Here is a 21,623-nt window from a genome sequence, read left to right as displayed (position 1 = left end):
CAGGTTTATTCTCTCTCTCTCTCTCCCCAGGTTTATTCTCTCTCTCTCTCTCCCCAGGTTTATTCTCTCTCTCTCTCTCTCTCCCCCCAGGTTTATTCTCTCTCTCTCTCTCTCTCTCCCCAGGTTTATTCTCTCTCTCTCTCTCTCTCCCCAGGTTTATTCTCTCTCTCTCTCTCCCCCCAGGTTTATTCTCTCTCTCTCTCTCTCTCTCTCTCTCCAGGTTTATTCTCTCTCTCTCTCTCTCCCCAGGTTTATTCTCTCTCTCTCTCCCCCCAGGTTTATTCTCTCTCTCTCTCCCCCCAGGTTTATTCTCTCTCTCTCTCCCCCCAGGTTTATTCTCTCTCTCTCTCCCCCCAGGTTTATTCTCTCTCTCTCTCCCCCCAGGTTTATTCTCTCTCTCTCTCCCCCCAGGTTTATTCTCTCTCTCTCTCCCCCCAGGTTTATTCTCTCTCTCTCCCCCCAGGTTTATTCTCTCTCTCTCTCCCCCCAGGTTTATTCTCTCTCTCTCTCTCTCTCCCCAGGTTAATTCTCTCTCTCCCCAGGTTTATTCTCTCTCTTTCCCCACCCCCCCCCCACCCCAGGTTTATTCTCTCTCTCTCTTTATCCCCAGGTTTATTCTCTCTCTCTCTCCCCCCAGGTTTATTCTCTCTCTCTCTCCCCCCAGGTTTATTCTCTCTCTCTCCCCCCCCAGGTTTATTCTCTCTCTCTCCCCCCAGGTTTATTCTCTCTCTCTCTCCCCCCAGGTTTATTCTCTCTCTCTCTCCCCCCAGGTTTATTCTCTCTCTCTCTCTCTCTCTCTCTCTCCCCAGGTTAATTCTCTCTCTCCCCAGGTTTATTCTCTCTCTTTCCCCACCCCCCCCCCACCCCAGGTTTATTCTCTCTCTCTCTTTATCCCCAGGTTTATTCTCTCTCTCTCTCCCAGGGTTTATCTCTCTACCCCTGGGTTTATGAGGATTTACTCTCTCTCCCCTCCCGGGTTAATGAGGGTTTATTCTCCACCCTCCCCCACCCCGGGTTTATGAGGGTTTATTCTCATTTCTCCTCCCCGGGTTTATGAGGGATTATTCTGTCTTCTCCCCCCGGGTCTATGAGGGTTTATTCTGTCTCCCCCGGGTTTATTCTGCCTCCCCCTGGGTTTATTCTGCCTCTCCCCAGGTTTATGAGGGTTTTTCTGTCTCCCCCCAGGTTTATAAGGGTCTATTCCGTCTCCCCCCAACCGAAGGTTTATGAGGGTTGATTCTCTCTCCCCCCCCACTGGGTTTATGAGGGTTGATTCTCTCTCCCCCCCCGCCGGGTTAATGAGGGTTTATTCTCTCTCCCCCCACCCCCCCCCGGGTTAATGTGGATTTTTTCTCTCTCCACCCCCCCCCCCCCCCCGGGGTTAATGAGGATTTATTCTCTCTCCCCCCCGGGTTAATGAGGATTTATTCTCTCTCCCCCCCCGGGTTAATGAGGATTTATTCTCTCTCCCCCCCCCCCGGGTTAATGAGGGTTTATTCTCTCTCCCCCCCCGGGTTAATGAGGGTTTATTCTCTCTCCCCCCCGGGTTAATGAGGATTTATTCTCTCTCCCCCCCCGGGTTAATGAGGATTTATTCTCTCTCCCCCCCGGGTTAATGAGGATTTATTCTCTCTCCCCCCCCCCCCCCGGGTTAATGAGGATTTATTCTCTCTCCCCCCACCCCCCCGGGTTAATGAGGATTTATTCTCTCTCCCCCCGGGTTAATGAGGATTTATTCTCTCTCCCCCCCCCCCCCCCCGGGTTAATGAGGATTTATTCTCTCTCCCCCCCGGGTTAATGAGGATTTATTCTCTCTCCCCCCCGGGTTAATGAGGATTTATTCTCTCTCCCCCCCCCCGGGTTAATGAGGATTTATTCTCTCTCCCCCCCCCGGGGTTAATGAGGATTTATTCTCTCTCCCCCCCGGGTTAATGAGGATTTATTCTCTCTCCCCCCCGGGTTAATGAGGATTTATTCTCTCTCCCCCCCCGGGTTAATGAGGATTTATTCTCTCTCCCCCCGGGTTAATGAGGATTTATTCTCTCTCCCCCCCGGGTTAATGAGGATTTATTCTCTCTCCCCCCCCCGGGTTAATGAGGATTTATTCTCTCTCCCCCCGGGTTAATGAGGATTTATTCTCTCTCCCCCCCGGGTTAATGAGGATTTATTCTCTCTCCCCCCCGGGTTAATGAGGATTTATTCTCTCTCCCCCCCCGGGTTAATGAGGATTTATTCTCTCTCCCCCCCCGGGTTAATGAGGATTTATTCTCTCTCCCCCCGGGTTAATGAGGATTTATTCTCTCTCCCCCCCGGGTTAATGAGGATTTATTCTCTCTCCCCCCCGGGTTAATGAGGATTTATTCTCTCTCCCCCCCCCGGGTTAATGAGGATTTATTCTCTCTCCCCCCCCGGGTTAATGAGGATTTATTCTCTCTCCCCCCCCGGGTTAATGAGGATTTATTCTCTCTCCCCCCGGGTTAATGAGGATTTATTCTCTCTCCCCCCCGGGTTAATGAGGATTTATTCTCTCTCCCCCCCCCGGGTTAATGAGGATTTATTCTCTCTCCCCACGCCCCCCCGGGTTAATGAGGGTTTATTCTCTCTCCCCACGCCCCCCCGGGTTAATGAGGGTTTATTCTCTCTCCCCCCCCCCCGGGTTAATGAGGGTTTATTCTCTCTCCCCACGCCCCCCCGGGTTAATGAGGGTTTATTCTCTCTCCCCCCCCCCCGGGTTAATGAGGGTTTCTTCTCTCTCCCCCCCCCCCCCCGGGTTAATGAGGATTTATTCTCTCTCCCCCCCGGGTTAATGAGGATTTATTCTCTCTCCCCCCCGGGTTAATGAGGATTTATTCTCTCTCCCCCCCGGGTTAATGAGGATTTATTCTCTCCCCCCCCCCCCCGGGTTAATGAGGATTTATTCTCTCTCCCCCCCCCCGGGGTTAATGAGGATTTATTCTCTCTCCCCCCCGGGTTAATGAGGATTTATTCTCTCTCCCCCCCGGGTTAATGAGGATTTATTCTCTCTCCCCCCCGGGTTAATGAGGATTTATTCTCTCTCCCCCCCGGGTTAATGAGGATTTATTCTCTCTCCCCCCCGGGTTAATGAGGATTTATTCTCTCTCCCCCCCGGGTTAATGAGGATTTATTCTCTCTCCCCCCCGGGTTAATGAGGATTTATTCTCTCTCCCCCCCGGGTTAATGAGGATTTATTCTCTCTCCCCCCCCGGGTTAATGAGGATTTATTCTCTCTCCCCCCCGGGTTAATGAGGATTTATTCTCTCTCCCCCCCGGGTTAATGAGGATTTATTCTCTCTCCCCCCCGGGTTAATGAGGATTTATTCTCTCTCCCCCCGGGTTAATGAGGATTTATTCTCTCTCCCCCCCGGGTTAATGAGGATTTATTCTCTCTCCCCCCGGGTTAATGAGGGTTTATTCTCTCTCCCCCCCAGGGTTAATGAGGATTTATTCTCTCTCCCCCCCGGGTTAATGAGGATTTATTCTCTCTCCCCCCGGGTTAATGAGGATTTATTCTCTCTCCCCCCCGGGTTAATGAGGATTTATTCTCTCTCCCCCCGGGTTAATGAGGATTTATTCTCTCTCCCCACGCCCCCCCGGGTTTATGAGGGTTTATTCTCTCTCCCCACGCCCCCCCCGGGTTTATGAGGGTTTATTCTCTCTCCCCACGCCCCCCCCGGGTTTATGAGGGTTTATTCTCTCTCCCCCCCCCCCGGGTTAATGAGGGTTTATTCTCTCTCCCCCCCCGGGTTTATGAGGGTTTATTCTCTCTCCCCACGCCCCCCCCGGGTTAATGAGGGTTTATTCTCTCTCCCCCCCCGGGTTTATGAGGGTTTATTCTCTCTCCCCACGCCCCCCCGGGTTAATGAGGGTTTATTCTCTCTCCCCCCCCCCCGGGTTAATGAGGGTTTATTCTCTCTCCCCCCCCCCGGGTTAATGAGGGTTTATTCTCTCTCCCCCCCGGGTTAATGAGGATTTATTCTCTCTCCCCACGCCCCCCCCGGGTTTATGAGGGTTTATTCTCTCTCCCCACGCCCCCCCGGGTTAATGAGGGTTTATTCTCTCTCCCCCCCCCCCCGGGTTAATGAGGGTTTATTCTCTCTCCCCCCCCCCCGGGTTAATGAGGGTTTATTCTCTCTCCCCACGCCCCCCCGGGTTTATGAGGGTTGATTCTGTTTCCTACCTTCTCTGGCTCTCGGCTTCTCTGTCCCCGACGATCCTTCAACAACAACGGAAGGGGCGCGTGCCCGTACGTCTTTGCGTCATTCTCGGATCCCCTCGTCATTGCGCCATCCCCCCAGATCGTCACCGCCCTATGGGCGTGACCCTGGGAGGACCATCGACGTCATGGCGCCGTCGCTCATGATGTCACCGCCTGGTGACGCACGGCATTGCCTCATCACCAAAAACAAAAATACCTGGAAAAACTCAGCAGGTCTGGCAGCAGCTGCGGAGAGGAACAGAGTTAACGTTTCGAGTCCGAATGACTCTTCAACAGAACTAAGTAAAAGTAGAAAAGAGGTGAAATATAAGCTGGTGGGACAAGAAGAGCTGGATAGAGGGTCAGTGATAGGTGGAGATAACCAAAAGGACAAAGAGGTGTTGAAGGTGGTGATATTATCTAAGGAATGTGATAATTAAGGGTAGAAGGCAGGACGAGCAAGGTACAGATAGCTCTAGTGGGGGTGGGGTAAAGGAATCGAAATAGGCTAAAAGGTGGACATAAAACAATGAATGGAAATACATTTAAAAATAATGGAAACAGGTGGGAAAAGAAAAATCTATATAAATTATTGGAAAAAACAAAAAGAAGGGGGAAAATCAGAAAGGGGGTGGGGATGGAGGAGAGAGTTCATGATCTAAAATTGTTGAACTCAATATTCAGTCCGGAAGCTGTCAAGTGCCTAGTCGGAAGATGAGGTGCCGTTCCTCCAGTTTGCGTTGAGCTTCACTGGAACAATGCAGCAGGCCAAGGACGGACATGTGGGCATGAGAGCAGGGTGGAGTGTTGAAATGGCAAGCGACATGCTTGTGGAAAGACCGAAGGTGTACTGCAAAGCGGTCACACAGTCTGCGTTTGGTCTCTCCAATGTAGAGGAAACCGCATTGGGAGCAACGAATGCAGTAGACTAAGTTGAGGGAAGTGCAAGTGAAATGCTGCTTCACTTGAAATGAGTGTTTGGGCCCTTGGACAGTGAGGAGAGGGGAAGTGAAGGGGTAGGTGTTGCATCTTCTGTGGTTGCATGGGAAGGTGCTGTGGGAGGGGTTTGAGGTGTAGGGGGTGATGGAGGAGTGGACCAGGGTGTCCCAGAGGGAACGATCCCTACGGAATGCCGGCGGGGGGTGAAGGGAAGATGTGTTTGGTGATGGCATCATGCTGAAGTTGGTGGAAATGGCAGAGGATGATCCTTTGAATGCGGAGGCTGGTGGGGTGATAAGTGAGCACAAGGTTTATGGGAGGGAGAAGAAAGTGTGCAGGCGGATGCGCAGGAGATGGGGCTGGACACGGTTGAGGGCTTCTGCCTCCTACCGAAAATCCACAAACAGGACTGTCCTGGCAGACCTGTTCCTGCCCCATGGAACTCATTTCTTGCTATCTTGACTCCCTTCTCTCTCCCCTTGTCCAGTCCCTTCCCACCTACATCCGTGATTCCTCTAACACCCTATATCATATCAACAATTTCCAGTTCCCTGGCCCCAACCGCCTCCTCTTCACCATGGACGTCCACTCCCTCTACACCTCCATCCCCCACCGGGATGGTCTGATGGCTCTCCGCTTCTTCCTCGAACAGAGGTCTGAACAATCCCTATCCACCACTACTCTCCTCCGTCTGGCTGAACTTGTTCTCACACTGAACAATTTCTCCTTCAACTCCTCTCACTTCCTTCAAATAAAAGGTGTGGCTATGGGTACCCGCATGGGCCCCAGCTATGCCTGTCTCTTTATGGGGTATGTGGAACATTCCTTGTTCCAGTCCTACTCCGGCCCCCTTCCACAACTCTTTCTCCGGTACATCGATGATTATTTCGGTGCTGCTTCATGCTCTCGTCTGGACCTGGAAAAATTTTATTAATTTTGCTTCCAATTTCCACTCCTCCGTCATTTTCACATGGTCCATCTCTGACACTTCCCTTCCCTTCCTTGACCTCTCTGTCTCAATTTCTAGTGGTAGACTGTCCACCAATATTTATTACAAGCCTACCGACTCCCACAGCTACCTTGACTACAGCTCCTCACACCCCGCTTCCTGTAAGGACTCCATTCCATTCTCTCAGTTCCTTCACCTCCGTTGCATCTGTTCTGATGATGCCACTTTCAAAAACAGTTCCTCTGACATGTCCTCCTTCTTTCTTAACCGAGGTTTACCACAGATGGCGGTTGACAGGGCCCTCAACCGTGTCCAGCCCATCTCCCGCCATCCGCCCTCATGCCTTCTTCTCCCTCCCAGAAACATAATAGGGTCCCTCTTGTTCTCACTTATCACCCCACCAGCCTCCGCATTCAAAGGAGCATCCTCCGCCATTTCCGCCAACTCCAGCATGATGCCACCACCAAACACATCTTCCCTTCATTCCCCTGGCGGCGTTCTGTAGGGATCATTCCCTCCGTGACACCCTGGTCCACTCCTCTGTCACCCCCTACACCTCAACCCCCTCCCACGGCACCTTCCCATGCAACCGCAGAAGGTGCAACACCTGTCCCTTTACTTCCCCTCTCCTCAACGTCCAAGGGCCCAAACACTCCTTTCAAATGTAGCAGCATTTCACTTGCACTTCCCTCAACTTAGTCCACTGCGTTCGTTGCTCCCAATGCGATTTCCTCTACATTGGAGAGACCAAACGCAGACTGGGTGATCGCTTTGCAGAACACCTTCAGTCTGTCCGCAAGCATTACCCAGACCTCCCTGTCGCTTGCCATTTCAACACTCCACCCTGCTCTTATGCCCACATGTCCATCCTTGGCCTGCTGCATTGTTCCAGTGAAGCTCAATGCAAACTGGAGGAACAGCACCTCATCTTCCGACTAGGCACTTTACAGCCTTCCGGACTGAATATTGAGTTCAACAATTTTAGATCATGAGCTCTCTCCTCCATCCCCTCATTAACCCTACCCTTATTCCCCCCTCCACCACGGTCCCCACATTACCCCCTCCCCATACACCCTCCCCCATTCCCCATTCTCCCCTCATTCCCTCGTCCCCTCATTCTCCCTCCCCTTATTCCCCACTACCCTCATTCCCCTTCTCTCATTCCCTCCCTCAATATCCCCTCCCCTCATTCCCCCCTCACTCCATCCCCTCATGACCCCCTCCCCTCATTCCCCTCTCCACCTCGATCCCCTCATTACCCCTTCCCCATTACACCCTCTCCCCATTCCCCACCCTCCCCTCACTCCCACCTCCCCTCATTCTCCCCCACCCCACCCACCCCTCATTCCCCCCTTCCCCCCACCCACCCCTCATTTCCACCTTCCCTCTCTCCACATTTGCTCCATGCCCCCTCCCTCCCACCCTCTCCTCACTCCCTCCCCTCATTCCCCCCTCCACCTCATGCCCCTCATTAACCCCTCCCCCATTCCCCTCCCTCCCTTCATTCCCCGTTTCACTCCCCTCATTCCCCCTCACCCTCATTCCCCCTCCCCTCATTCCACCCTCCCCTCATTCTCCCTTCCCTCATTCCCCACAGTCTCCCCCTCCCCTCTTTCCCCCACCCCTCATTCCCTCTCCCTTCATTCTCCACCCTCCCCTCATTTCCCACTCCCCTCATTCCCCCCTTACCTTATTGACCCCTCCTCTCATTCCCCCCTCCCCTTGTTCCCCCCTCATTCCCCCTCATTCCTTCCCTCCATCCCCTCATTCCCCGCTCCACCATGCTCCCACCATTACTCACCCTCCCCTCATTCCCCCTCCCTCCCTCCCCTCATTCCCCCCTCCCCTTATTCCCCCCTCCCTCCCTTCATTCCCCCATCCTTCCTCATTCCCCCACCCTCCCCTCATTTCCCCCTCCCCTCATCCCCATCCTCCCCTCATTATGCCACTTCCCTTATTGCCCCTCCCTCAATTCCCCCTCCTCATTCCCCCATATCCCACCCTCCCCTCATTCCGTCTACCCACCCCTCATTACCCCCTCCCGCACCAATCCCTCATTCCCCCCTCCCTCCCCATTACCCCCTTCCCTCCCTCCACATTCGCTACATGCCCCCTCCCTCCGAGACTTTCCTCATTTCCCCCTCCCCTCATTCCTCCTCCCCACAGTGCCCCCACCACCACACTCCCCTCATTACCACCTTCCTATCACACCCTCCCCCCATTCCCCACCCTCCACTCATTCCCCCCCTCATTCCGCCCTTATCCTCATTCTCCCTCCCCTCATGGGAGGAGGAATGAGGGGAGGGGGTATTGGGGGGAATGAGGGGGGGAATGAGGGGAGAGTGGGGAATGAGGGGAGAGTGGGGAACGAGGGGAGGAGGAATGAGGGGAGGGATGGGAATGGGGAGGGTGGAATGAGAGGAGTGTAGTGGAGGGGGGAATGAGGGGAGGGGAGGGGAGGGGGGAATGGAAGGAGGGGGAAATGAGGAGAGGGTGGAGGGAGGGTGCATGGAGCGAATGTGGAGGGAGGGAAAGGGTAATGGGGAGGGAGGGAAGGGGGGAATAGGGCGGAAGAGTGTGGGGGAATGAGGGGAAGGTGGGTGGAGGGAACAAGGGGTGGGTGGAGGGAACAAGGGGAGGGTGGGGGAATGAGGGGAGGGGAATGGGGCAGGGGGAATTGGGGGAGGGGATATGAGGGGAATGTGGGGAGGGTGGGGGAGGAGGCAATGAGGGGAGGATGGGAATGAGCGGAGGGGAGGGGGAAATGAGGGGTGGGTGGGAGGAATGAGGGGAGGGAGGGGGAATGAGCAGAGGGGGGAAAGAGGGGTGAGGGGAATTAGAGGGGGTGAATGAGGGGAGGGGGAATGAGGGGAGGGGGATTGAGGGGGTAATGAGGGGAGAGGGGGAATGAGGGGAGGGTGGGGAATGTGGGAGGGTGTAATGGGGAGGGGGTAATGAGGGGAACATGGTGGAGGGGAAATGAGGGGATGGAGGGAGGGAGGGGAATGAAGGGATGGGGAATGAGAGGGTAGGAGGGAGGGGGCATGGAGCGAATGTGGAGGGTGGGAAGGGGGTAATGGGGAGGGAGGGGAGAATGAGGGGAGGGTGGAGGGAATGAGGAGAGGGTGGGGTGGGGGGAATGAGGGGAGGATGGGAATGAGGGGAGGGGGAAATGAGGGGAGGGGGAAATGAGGGGAGGATGGGAGGGGGAAATGAGGGAGGATGGGGGAAAGAGGGGAGGGAGGATGGGGGAAAGAGGGGAGGGAGGGAGGGGGAATGAGGGGCGGGGGAATGAGAGGAGGGGAATGAGGAGAGGGGCGAATGAGAGGGGAAATGAGGGGAGGGGGAATGAGAGTGGGGGAATGAGGGGAGAGGCAATGAGGGGTGGGTGTAATTGGTAAAGGGTAATGAGGGGAGCATGGTGGAGGGGGTAGTGAGGGGATAGAGGGAGGGGGAATGAAAGGAGGGCGGAATGAGGAGGGAGGGAGGGGGAAATGGGGAGGGAGGGCGGAAGGGGAGGAAGGGAGGGAAGGTGGGAATGGGAGGGAGGGGAGGAGGAGGGAGGAATGGGAAGGGAAGGGGTGGGAATGGGGATGGAGGGAGGTGGAATTGGAAGGGAGGGAGGGGTAATGGGGAGAGGGGAATAGGGAGAAAGGGGTTTGCGGGGGGAATGGGGAGGGAGGGAGGGGGGATTGGGGAGGGAAGGAGGGAGGGGCAATGGGGAGGGAGGGAGGAATGGGGAAGGAGGTAGGGGGGAAATGCGGAAGGAGGGAGGGGGAAATGGGGGGGAGGGAGGAAATGTGGAGGGAGGGAGAGGGGAATGTGGTGGGAGGGAGGGGGGAATGAGGCGGAGGGAGGGGGCAATAGGGAGGGAGTTAGAAATGGGGAGTGAGGGAAGCGGGAATGGGGTGGAAGGGCAGGGGGAATGGGGAGGGAGGGGGGAATGGGAAGGGAGGGAGGTAGGGGGAAATGGCGAAGGAGAGAGGAATGGTGAGGGGTGGCAGGGGGGAATGGAGAGAAAGGGGTGTGCAGGAGGAATGGGGAGGGAGGGAGGGGGATTGGGGAGGGAAGGAGGGAGGGGTAATGGGGAGGGAGGGAGGAATGGGGAAGTAGGGAGGAAATGTGGAGGGAGGGAGGGGGAAATGTGGAGGGAGGGAGGGAGAAATGGGGAGGGAGGGAGAGGGGAATGGGGTGGGAGGGAGGGGGGAATGGGGAGTGAGGGAGGAGGGAATGGGGCGGGGGGGATGGGGAATAAGGTGAGAGGGAGGGGGAAAGGGGGAGGGAAAGGGAAGGGGAGGGGGACGAACAGGGGTGATGGAGTGGGGAATGGGGAGGCAGGGTGGAATATGGAGGGAGGGGCGATTGGGGAGGGACGGAGGGGAATTGGGATTGGGGGAATGTGGAGGGGGGGGGAATGGGGACGGAGGGGTAAGGAATGGGGAGGGAGGGGGTAAGAACGGGGAGGGAGGGAGGAGGGAAAGGGGAGGGAGGGGGAATCGGGAGAGATGGAGGGGGCAATCGGGAGGGAGCGGGCATGGGGAGGGAGGGTGGAATTGGGAGGGATGGAGGGGCGATCGGGAGGGTGGGAGGGGGATTGGGGAGGGAGGGGGGAATGGGGAGGGAAGGGGAAGGGGGAGGAGGGAGGGAGCGGTACAGGGGAAGGGGGAGGAGGGAGGGAGGGGGAAGGGTGTGGGAGGGGTTAATTGAGATGGACGGGGAGCGGAATGGGGAGGGAGGGAATTGGTAGGGAGGGGGAGGAATGGGTTAGGAGGAGGGAGGGGGAATGGGGAGGGGGGAATCGGGAGGGTGGGAGGGGGGATTGGGGAAGGAGGGAATGGGGTGGTATGGAGGGGGGAATGGGGAGGGGGAATTGGGAGGGAGGGGTAAGTGGGGAGGGTGGGGGGGGATTGGGGAAGGAAGGATGGAGGGGGAATGGGGCAGGAAAGAGGGGGGAATGGGGAGGGGGGAGGAATGACGAAGGAGGGAGGGGGGAAATGGGGAAGGAGGGAAGGGGAAATGGGGAGGGAGGGGGCAAATAAGGGGGAGGGAGGGGGAATATTACATGAGGGGAGGGGGGAATGAGAGTGGGGGAATGAGGGGAGAGGGATTGAGGGGAGGTTGGGGGGAATGAGGGGAGGTGGAGAATGGGGGTTAGGGTGTAATGGGTAGGGGGTAATGAGGGGATGGAGGGAGGGAGAGGGAATGAAGGGAGGGCGGAATGAGGAGGGAGTAATGGGGAGGGAGGGGGCAATGGGGAGAGGGTAATGGGGAGGGAGGGTGGAAGGGGGAGGGATGGAGAGGGAATGGGAAGGGAGGGAGGGGGGAATGGGGAGGGGGAATTGGGAGGGAGGGGTAATGGGGAGGGAGGGGGTGAATTGGGAGGGGGGGAATGTGGAGGGAAGGAGGGGGAATGGGGAGGGGGGAGGAATGGGGTGGTAGGAACAGGGAATGAGGTGAGAGGGAGAGGGAAAGGAGAGTGAAGAGAAGGGAGCGAATGGGAGTGAGGAACTGGGGAATGGGAAGGGAGGGGAGAAAATGGAGGGAGAGGAATGTGGGGTGGGGGGAATGGGTCGGGGGGAATGGAGGGGGAGGGAGGGGCAGAATGAGTTGGAAGCAGGGGGAATGGGGAGGGAGGCGCGAATGGGGAGAGAGGGGTGAATGGGGAGGGAGGGGGGAATGAGGTGGTGGGAGGGGGAGTGAGTTGGAGGGAGGGGGGAATGAGGTGGAGGGAGGGGGAATGGGGAGGGTGGGGAGGAATGGGGTGGGAGGAAGGGGGTTAACGGGGTGGAAGGGAGGGGAGGAATGGGGAGAGCGGTAGGAATGGGGATGGAGGGGGCAATGGGGAGGGAGGGTGGAAGGGGGAGTGGGGAGGGAGGTGGAATGGGGAGGGAGGGGGAAATGGGAGTGTGGAAAGAGGAGAGGGGAATCGGGAGGGAGGGGGGAATCGGGAGGGAGGGGAGTAAGAGGGAGGGAGGGAGGAAGGGGAGGAGGGAGGAAGGGGGTAATGGGGAGGGATGGGCAATAGGGAGGGAGGGGGATTGGGGAGGGAGGGGGAAATGGAGAGGGTGGGAGGCGGGAAATGTGGAGGGAGGGAGGGGGAAATGGGGAGGGAAGGAGGGAGGGGGAAATGTGGAGGGAGGGAGGGGGAAATGGGGAGGGTGGGAGGTGGGAAATGTGGAGGGAGGGAGGGGGAAATGGGGAAGGAAGGAGGGAGGGGGAAATGTAGAGGGAGGGAGGGGGAAATGGGGAGGGTGAGAGAGAGTGTGGGAATGAGGCGGGAGGAATGGGGAGGGAGGAGCTGGGAATGGGGAGGGAGGGAGGGGGAAATGGGGAGGGAAGGGTAATGGGGAGGGGGCAGGGGGGAATGGGGAGGAAGGGGTGTGCGGGGGGGAATGGAGATGGAGGGAGGAAGGGGGAATGGGGAGGGAAGGGGAATGGGGAGGGAAGGAGGGAGGGGGAATGGGGAGGGAGGGAGCAATGCGGAAGGAGGGAGGGGGAAATGTGGAGGGAGGGAGGAGGAAATGGGGAGGGTGAGAGAGGGGAATGGGGTGGGAGGGAGTGGGGGAATGAGGTGGAAGGAGGGGGAATGAGGTGGAGGGAGGGGTAAATGGGGAGTGGAGGGGCTGGGAATGGGGAGGGAGGGAGGGGGAAATGGGGAGGGAGGAAGGGAGGGGGGAAATGGGGAGGGAGGGGGGAATGGGGAGGGAGGGGTAATGGGGAGGGGGGGGCGGGGTAATGGGGAGGAAGGTGTATGCGGGGTGCAATGGAGAGGGAGGGAGGAGGGGGAATGGAGAGGGAAGGGGAATGGGGAGGGAAGGAGGGAGGGGGAATGGGGAGGGAGGGAGCAATGTGGAAGGAGGGAGGGGGGAAATGTGGAGGGAGGGAGGAGGAAATGGGGAGGGTGAGAGAGGGGAATGGGGTGGGAGGGAGTGGGGAAATGAGGGAAGGAGGGTGAATGGGGAGGGAGGTGCGAATGGGGAGGGAGGGTGGAATGGGGTGGGAGGAAGGGGGTAACGGGGTGGAAGGGAGGAGAGGAATGGGGAGAGCAGCAGGAATGGAGATGGAGGGGGCAATGAGGAGGGGTTAATGGGGAGGGAGGGTGGAAGGGGGAGGGTCGGAGGTGGAATGGGGAGGGAGGGGGAAATGGGAGGGGGAAAGGTGAGGGGGGAATGGGAGGGAGGGGGAATCGGGAGGGAGGGGGCGAATTGGGATGATGGGAATGGGGAGGTAAGGGGCGGGAATGGGGAGGGGGGAGGAATGGGGTGGGAGGGATGGGGAATGAGGTGAGAGGGAGGGGGAAAGGTGGAGGGAAAGTGGAGGGAAGGGGGAGGGGACGAACAGGGGTGAGGGAGTGGGGAATGGGGAGGGAGGGAGGGGAATGGGGGTTGGGGGGAATGTGGAGGGTGTGGGGAGAATGGGGACGGAGGGGGGAATGTGAATGGGGATGGAGGGGGGATGAATGGGGATGGAGGGGGTAAGAATGGGGAGGGAGGGAAGGGTGAGGGGAGTAAGAGGGAGGGAGGGAGGAAGGGGAGGAGGGAGGAAGGGGGTAATGGGGAGGGTTGGGGAATAGGGAGGGAGGGGGATTGGGGAGGGAGGGGGAAATGGAGAGAGTGGGAGGGGGAATTAGGGAAGGAGGGACGGAGGGATAATGGGGTGGGAAGGACGGTGAATGGGGAGGGGGGAGGGAAGGGGGCAGGGGTTGGGAAGGGGAAAGGAGGGTGGAAGGAGAGGGAGGGGGAGGGAGCGAGGGGGGGAAATGGGGAGGGAGGGAGGGGGAAATGGGGTGGGAGCGGGGAATGGGGAGGAAGGGAGAGAAGGTAGGAATGGGGAGTGAGGGGAGGAGGGGGGAATGGGGAGGTTGGGTGAGGGGAATGGGAAGGGAGGGAGGAGGAATGTGGAGGGAAGAAGTGAGGGGGTAATGGGGAGGGAGATGGGGAATGAGAAGTGCAGGGTAATGGGGAAGGGGGCATGGTGGAATGGAGAGGAAGGGGATGGGGGAGAATGGGGAGAGAGGGAGGGGGAATGGGGAGGGAAGAAGGGAGGGGGATTGGGGAGGGAGGGGGAGTGGGGAGGAAAGGAGGGAGGGGTAATGGGGAGGGAGAGAGGAATGGGGAATGAAGGAGGGGTGAAATGGGGAAGGAGGAAGGGGGTAAATGGGGAAAGGGGGGGAAATGGTGAGGAAGGGAGGTGGGAAATGTGGAGGGAGTGAGGGGGAAATGGGGAGGGAGGGAGAGGGGAATGGGGTGGGAAGGAAGGGGGAAATGGGGAGAGAGGGGGGAATTGAGAGGGATGGAGGGGGCAATCGGGAGGGTGAAAAGGGGGATTGAGGAGAGAGGGGGGTTTGGGGAGGGAGGAAGGAGGAAGAGGGATGGAGAGGGACGGGGAAGGGGGAGGAGGGAGGGTGGCAGAATGGGGATGGAGGGGGTAATGGGGATGGAGGGGGGAGCGGGAATTGGGAGGGAGGGAATTGGTAGGGAGGAGGAGGAATGGGTTAGGAGGTGGGAGGGAGTTGGAATGGGGCGGGGGTATCGGGAGGGTGGGAGAGGGACTTTGGGAGGGGGAGGGAATGGGATGGGAAGGAGGGGGGGAATGGGGAGGGGGGAGGGAGGGAAGTCGGAGGGGAAAGGGGGAGGGAGGGAAAAGGTAGGAGTGAGGGTGGGTGAGTGGGGGTGAAGGAGTGGGGAATGGCGAGAAGGGGGGAATTGGGAGGGGGAATTGGGAGGGAGGGGTAAATGGGGAGGGTGGGAGGGGGATTGGGGAAGGAGGGACGGAGGGGGGATGGGGCGGGAAGGAGGGGGAAATGGGGAGGATTGGGAAGTGGAAAGGAGGGAGGAAGGAGATGGAGGGGTAGGAGGGAGAATGGGGAGTAAGGGGTGGAATGGGGAGGGAGGAGTGGAATGAGGAGGAAGGTGGCCGAATGGGGAGGGAGGGTGCAGGGAGGAGGAATGGGTTGGGGGGAATGTGGAGGGATGGGGGAATGGGGAGGGAGGGGGAATGTGGAGGGAGGGGAGGGGGGAATGGGGAGGGAGGGGGTAGGAGATGTAATGAGGAGGGAGGAGGAGGGAGGAGGAGGCAGTGGGAATGGGGAGGGAGGGAATGGGGTTGGATGGAGGGGGGAATGGGGAGGGAAGGCGGAGGGGAAAGGTGGAGGGAGGGGAGATGTGGGAGGGGGGCGAGTGGAGGTGTGAGATAGGGGAATGGGGAGGAAGGGGGGAATAGGGAGGGAGAATTGGGAGGGAGGAAGGGAGGAAGGGAGGGGGGAATGGGGAAGGAGAGGAGAATGGGGAGGAAGGGGTAATGGGGAGGGGATGCAGGAGGAATGAGGAGGAAGGGGGTGGTGGGGGGGGAATGGGGAGGAAGAGGGGGAATGGGGAGAGAAGGAGGGAGGGGGAATGGGGAGGGAGGGAGGAATGGGGAAGGAGGGAGGGGGTAAATGGTGAGAGAGGGAGGGGGAAATGGGCAGGAGGGAGGGGGAATGGGGAGGGAGGGAGGAATGGGGAAGGAGGGAGGGGGTAAATGGTGAGAGAGGGAGGGGGAAATGGGCAGGAGGGAGGGGGAATGGGGAGGGAGGGAGGAATGGGGAAGGAGGGAGGGGGTAAATGGTGAGAGAGGGAGGGGGAAATGGGCAGGAGGGAGAGGGGAATGGGGTGGGAGGGAGGGGGAATGGGGAGGGAGGGGGGAATCAGGAGGGATGGAGGGGCGATTGGGGAGTGAGGCGCGAATGGGGAGGGAGGGAGGGGGAATGGGAACGGGGGAGCGGGAATGGGGAGGGAGGGAATTGGTAGGGAGGGAGGGGGAATGGGGAGGGTGAGAGGGGAAATGGGGAGGGGTGAAATCAGGAGGGTGGGAGTGGGGATTGGGGAAGGAGGGACGGAGGGGGAATGGGGCGGGAAGGAGGGGGGATGGGGAGGGGAGAGGGAAGGAGGAGGGGTTTGGGAAGGGGACAGGAGGGAAGAAGGAGAGGGAGGGGGATGGAGTGGGAGGGAGGGTGGGAATGGGGAGGGAGGAAGGGGGGTATGGGGCGGGAGGGAGGCGTGAATGGGGAGGGAGGAAGGGGGGTATGGGGCGGGAGGGAGGCGTGAATGGGGAGGGAGGAAGGGGGGTATGGGGCGGGAGGGAGGCGTGAATGGGGAGGGAGGCGTGAATGGGGAGGAAGGAGTGGAACGAGGAGGGAGGGGGCGGAATAGGGAGGGAATGGGGAGGGATGGGGAATGTCGAGGGAGGGGGAGGGGAGATTGTGGAGGGAGGGGGGAATGGGGAGGGAGGAGCTAGGAGGTGTAATGAGGAGGGAGTGGGTGTCGGGAAGGGGGGAATGGGGAGGGAGGGAGGGGGCGAGGGAGGGGCGAATGAGGGGATGGAGGGGGAATGGTGGAGGGAGAAGGGAATGGGTGGAGGGAGGAAGGGAGAGTGGGGAGGGAGGGGGGAATGGAGAAGGAGAGAGTGGAGATGGAGGGAGAGAGATGGGGAGGGAGGGGGGAATGTGGAGGGGGCGGGGGAGGGGGAATTGGTTGGGAGCCGGGGAGTGGTTAGGGAACGGGGAGGGAGTGGGGAAGGAGGAGGGGGAATGGGGAGGTAGTGAGGGGGAGGAGGCGGAGTGGGAAGGGAGGAGGGAGCGGGTGAAGGAGGAGGGGGAATGGGAAGGGAGTGGGGGAGAGGAGGGGGATTGGGGAGGGAGTGGAGGGGAGGAGGGGGATTGGGGAGGGAGTGGAGGGGAGAAGGGAATGGGGAGAGAGTTGGGGAGGGTGGAGGGGAAAATGAGAGAGTGGGGGAGGGTTAATGGGGAGGGATAAATGAAGAGAGGGAGGGGGAGATGAGAGGGTGTGGGAGGGAGGAGAGGAGGGTAGTGGGGGAGCTGGAGGCCCTTCCTTTGTGTGTGGCTGAATTCAGCTGTGCATGAACCCTGGGTTCGCAAACACCAAGTGTCACTTTACTGGCATTGGAGGCAGTCCAGAGAATGTTCACTACTCGATCCTGGGGATGGAGGGATTTTCCTGTGGGGAGAGGTTGAGTAGGTTGGGCCTGTACTCACTGGAGTTTAGAAGAATGAGAGGTGACCTTATTGAAACATATAAGATTCTTAGAGAGCTTGACAGGGTAGATGCTGAGAGGTTGTTTCCCCTTGTGGGAGAGTCTAGGGCCAGAGGGCATAATCTCAGAGTAAGGAGTCACCCATTTAAAACAGAGTTGAGGAGGAATTTCTTCCCTCAGAGGGTGGTTAATCTGTGGAATTCTTTACTGCAGAGAGCTATAGAGGCTGGGTCGTTAAGTATATTCAAGGCTGAGATAGACAGGTTTTTAATCTGTAAGGGAATCAAGAGTTATGGGGAAAAGGCAGGAAAGTGGAGTTGAGGATTATCAGATCAGCCATGATCTCATTGAATGGCAGAGCAGACTCAATTGGCCAAATGGCCTACTTCTGCTCCTACGTCTTATGGTCTTACTGCGCGCTGTCCCCAGCATTGTGAAGGGTGGGTCTGGTCTCACTGCTGCGGAACGCTCCTAGTAGTTGGACTGTGCCATACCACCTGCCTCTCATGGAAAATTTTATGCAGAAACACCTTTGACCACAAGTCCATTGGGCAATGGTCAGCATGTAACGTCCTAGAGGCCCAAGGGAAAAGGAGATGGGGGATCCTGTGGGATGGTTCCCCGAGCAGACTGTCAAGGTCATTTGGCAGAATGCCTCATCGCCAGAACTTTCCAACAAGCACCAAGAAGTAGCTTGGCTGGTGGTGAGAAAGGTCCTCCCCGTCAGATCCTTCCTACACGCCAGAAGTCTCACCCCCTCCGCATGTTGCACTCGAGGTGGCTGTGGTGGGGAAGAGACCGTTGTTCACCTCCTTGTGGAATGTGCCTTTGTAAAGAAGGTCTGGAGAGAGATGCAGTGGTTTCTGTCAAGGTTCATCTTGAGCAGTTCTGTGACACAGGACTCTGTGCTCTACGGGCTATTCCCAGGGACACACACCGAGACAAACATCAACTGCAGCTGGAGGATCATCAACTCGGTGAAAGACGCTCTTTGGTCTGCCTGAAACTTGTTGGTCTTCCAGTGCAAAGAGTTGTCCCTGACTGAGTGTTGCAGACTGGCACATTCCAAGGTCCAGGACTACGTGCTGAGGGACGCACTAAAGCTTGGGGCAGCCGCTGCAAAGACGCAGTGGGGAAAGGTCACTGTCTAAGACCTTTCTGCCATAGTGCAGAGGGGCCGGGAATTGTATAGAAACCTCAGGCTGTTCAAAAACAGCACAGGCAGCCTCGGAGTTGCTGCAAGGACATGGCTGCTAACAAAGATGTGGAGCCAGGTGGGAGGTGAGTTCGGCTGGACACTCGGCCCCCCCGTTTTTCTGATGAGTGCCTCGCCCCCCTCCTGGAGGATGTGGCTGCCAGGAGGGACACCCTTGTCCCCAGGGCATGGGAGGAGGAGGCCATTGCACCTCACCAAGAGGGCATGGGAGGAGGTGACAGTCTGGGTGAGCAGCCACGAGGTGGTGTGGCGCACTTGGGTGCAGTGCCAGGAGCGCTTCAAAGACCTGCTGCGCTCAGGAAGGGTGAGTACCGTGCTGGCATGGGTCAGTGTGTTGAAGTGTTTTGGGCTGGACATTCCCCCGTGGAGCTCAGGGGTGTTACAGTCCAAGTGCCAAATGTCAATCACACCAGAGCTGGCCAAGGGGGTGAGCCCTGGCCGCTTGGACTGAGTGCCTTCCAGCTCAAGGGCCACGACTCGGATGTGCCCTGCGAGGTGCTCCTCAGCTGGGGTTGTCCAGGCTGTAATGGCGCTGCAGGTAGAGAGTGGACTCATCAATGCTCCTCTGTCCTTTCAGGAGAAGACATCCCATAACAACATTGAGAGGTCGCAGACTGGCGGAGGACCCCCACACCCACTCACCCTCTCCCGGTACGAGCAGGAGGCCTTAGAGCTCGAGAGACACCATGCACCTCAGCCGCGGAGAGGCTGGGGTGCCAGACAACGGTAAGAGTGGAGTACACTGAGCTGAGAGTTTCAGATGGTGCAAACATTCTTGTGTAGTCTCATCAAAGATGATGGCACCATGATTCAGATCTCCATTGTCTCACCAGGGTGCCTGACGTGCACAGTGACAGTGTGATGACTTTAACCAATGACATGTCCTTCTTCTCCCTTAGATCTGCCACCAAGCAGCCAATGTCAGGACCTCCAGGAGCTACCCTGATACCGGAGGACCAGCAGGCTCTAGGAGCACTGGTATCACACCCAGTCTCTGAACCAGGCACCAGCGCAGTTACCAGCATCTTGACGGGCATTTGTTCAGCAGCTATATCTCGGTGGACATTGGTGAGGGCACTTCACACTCACTTGAGGAGCAGGCAGAAAGTGTCCAGGACGCCAGTGGTCAGAGGACTGCTGGAGACCAGGATGATGCTCATTCAAAGGCTGATGATGAGCCTCTGGGCTCGTCCATTATGCAGCATGTCCAGTGGGGTGTCCAGGAGGACAGAGATCTGGCAGAGATCCATGAGTGTATACGTGCCGTGGTCTCTGTTGTGGAGGAGTCCCTGCCGAGTGTGAGCACTGTGTTGACCCTCATGGCTGAGCGCACTGCCTCCTCCATTGAGAGAATGGCAACTCTCATGGAGAGGCAGCTTCAGGAGACAATCAGGGGTTCCTGGGGTTGCACTCGGACCTGCAAGCTCTCATATAGACATTGACCTCAGGTGGTCAGTGTCCATGTGGAAGATGGATGAGGCACCCAGTATCCCAGCTAGGTGCTCATCCATCAATGGTGAGCAGGGAGGTCCAGAGCAACCTCACGGTGCACAAGCTGCTTGTCATCACTGCAAGCTCCTCTCAGGGCACTCTGGATGATGGCAGCAGCTCCTTCCCACCTCTGCCAGTGACCGTGGCATCTGATGAGGCTGTGGTGAGTGGGGCGATGCCAGCCATGGCACTGGCCGCTCCCTCCCAGGCAGGGCCAGCACAGGCTCCACTGGCCAGAGGACGATCGCCAAGGTCATCATAGGCAACAAGACAGCAGAGTGAGCAGGCTGCCGCTAATGCCAGCAAGGGAGAAGCATCTAGACGTAGCATCCATAAACATAAGCTTAAAGCACCTTAAGCACAACAGGGGCCGGTCACAGGCAATCTTTTATTCTCGCATTTTTTTTTCCTTTTTTTAATGGTGTGACCAACAACACCGGATATTTTTCTGTTCATAATCTGTGATTGCTAACAGTAAAGTATATTTGCTTTTGTGTTATTGGCCTGAGTATGCTTCATTTGTTCTGTAGGTGCAGGGTACGCCAGTATGTAGTGCTGGACGTGGGTGGCTCGAAACTTTATTGCACAGGCATTGAGTGTATCTTGGGGCAAAGGAAAGGGTCATTTCTGTGATCTACCAAGGCAGCGGCAGCCCTGGCATGAGGTGGTAGCACTTATTTGGCAGCCTAACTGAAGGAGCGTTGGATCAAGGCGTCCCCGCTGTCCCAGCTTCCCTAGTGCCTGCGCCTCTCCTCCTATAGGTGTCTCCCCTGGAGGCTGCATTGGGACAGGTGGCCTCCTCTCCCTTCACGGTCCGAATCCACACAGGGGCCTTGGTGGCAGCAACGAGACCTGAACTGATGCGTGGAAATGCTAAGAATGAAGCCCCTGAACAGAAATGAAGCTGCCAAGTACCAACAAGCAACCAGCAGCGAACTATCTCCTAACCTCCTCACTACTCACACTGGTAATGCTGCTGACCCTTTTTATCCCGCCCGTGGATCAGGTTTTGCAAATTGTCGGCTGTCCGTCTGCCTGTTTTGCCCATGTGACGAGCGAAAAATCACACGGACAATATTAAATCACCACCAATTGGGTTGTCAAGGACCTTAATTGGCCTCTTGATTAACGGCGGGCACGGCTCTGACTCCCACACCTGCCCACTGACCAAAATATCACGCAAAGAAAATTCTGCCCATCAGGTTTGATCGTAAATGCACAGTGTTCAGAAACACTCACTTCTGTAAGAGGAAACTCAAAGAGGAATTTCAGGCAATGCCAGTTTAGGGGGCTGATCTTGTAAAGAGAGATGAGCGTCCAAATGGCCACACGAAGTCTTGGATTGGACCACACTGAATCAGCTGGTCTTTCAGAGCCTTTAACATGGTGTTTCCTTTTTGGGGTGATGTACTGCCCATGTGACCAAGATCTTTCACAAACAGAGTTTGGCTGGGAGTCAACTGCGTGTGCTGGGAGCTGACTGCTGCCACTGGCAAAGCAACAGGGGACAGAAACACAATGAGGCTATTCAGTCTGAGTAATCCTGAGGAGAATGTGATTTTGAGAGATTTGCTTTGTTCCAAATTGATGGAATAATTTCTCCCGGGCAAGCAAAACCAGTCCAGTCGATCATATGAGCCTAGTGTCATCTGCACACACGCACACACACGTGCACACACATGTGCACAGGTGCATGCACGTGCACACACTCACACGCATGCACACAAACACACACGCACCCAAACATCCACAAACACGCACATACAAGCACACATGCATGC

At 57.5% G+C, this 21,623-nt stretch overlaps 1 protein-coding gene across 2 annotated transcripts in view; it reads right to left on the bottom strand.

The window, feature by feature from the left end:
- Positions 1-4,323, bottom strand: part of LOC121285278 (pituitary tumor-transforming gene 1 protein-interacting protein-like) — a 100,211-nt gene extending 95,888 nt beyond the window's left edge. Inside the window, exon 1 of one of the 2 annotated variants that reach the window (XM_041201684.1) lies at positions 4,199-4,323. The gene's annotated coding sequence lies outside the window, so the exon portion shown is untranslated. The remainder of the gene's footprint in view (positions 1-4,198) is intronic. The other variant, XM_041201685.1, reaches the window with a different exon arrangement.
- Positions 4,324-21,623: the final 17,300 nt, after the last annotated feature.

The sequence above is a fragment of the Carcharodon carcharias genome, chromosome 12 (assembly GCF_017639515.1).
Source record: "Carcharodon carcharias isolate sCarCar2 chromosome 12, sCarCar2.pri, whole genome shotgun sequence".
NCBI lineage: Eukaryota > Metazoa > Chordata > Chondrichthyes > Lamniformes > Lamnidae > Carcharodon > Carcharodon carcharias.
The sequence above is the reverse complement of the archived record's forward strand: the minus strand, read 5'-3'. Positions and strand labels throughout refer to the sequence as shown.